The following is an 849-nucleotide window of genomic DNA, read 5'->3' as shown; positions in this document are numbered from 1 at the left end:
AACAGAAGTGATTGCTTTTGTTTCGAAAGATTCTCTTGTTTCGGATTGAGGATCGCGAAATTAGACTTTGGAGCACATTTCCGTTTGTTGAGTACGCTTTGAGTTCAGATCCGTAAGTTTCAAAGGCAAATAGTAATACTTTCCGATATTTGCGAAATAATTGCCGTCCTTGGCCTGCGCTGAGCCCCGACTTTTAAAATTGGATTAGTCAAGGCTCATCAAGGTTCAGAAAATCCTAATTTGCAATCTGGGCCGTCCAATTTGCCGGTTAATCAGTCTTCAACGTTTATAAGCACTTACAGCTCGTTGTGTCTAATTGAAGTATGCTCTAACTCGAATGAAGTCAAAACCGATAAAATTCAAGTTTGATCAGGTTTACGGAAAGTAACATGAGCACGGTTTGATACTGACACAAGACTGCTCTACCTAATAGTTGAACGCTTCGATCAAAATTGTCTATCGCTTTTCATTCATTAAAATTCAACACTATTTCATAAGATCACGGACTCTATATTTCCACGAGGTCACATCGATGTTAATATAACGCAGTTGAGGAAATATCCCCATTTGGACCATGTTGTTATAGGTCGTTAGTTTATACTTATTACAGATAAGCATCAACCACTATGAAAAACAAATAATAACACTTCAGGTAAAGCAATATTTTTCTATTGGCAATTTGTCAGGTGCTCGATCGAAATAATACGTTTAAAACAATTTAGAAAAAGAAATTGAGTAACTTCTTCTTCTTCCTCGTACGTTAGGACTCAGAGTCCTGTGTTTTTCTTCAACTTCCTAGTCCTGGGATGCTGATGTCCAGCTTTCGTACCATCGCTTCGGTGGTCTTCC

Source organism: Dendroctonus ponderosae, unplaced genomic scaffold, assembly GCF_020466585.1.
Source record: "Dendroctonus ponderosae isolate FM_Combo_2020 unplaced genomic scaffold, Dpon_F_20191213v2 Dpon_F_20191213_5, whole genome shotgun sequence".
Taxonomy (NCBI): domain Eukaryota; kingdom Metazoa; phylum Arthropoda; class Insecta; order Coleoptera; family Curculionidae; genus Dendroctonus; species Dendroctonus ponderosae.
The sequence above is the reverse complement of the archived record's forward strand: the minus strand, read 5'-3'. Positions refer to the sequence as shown.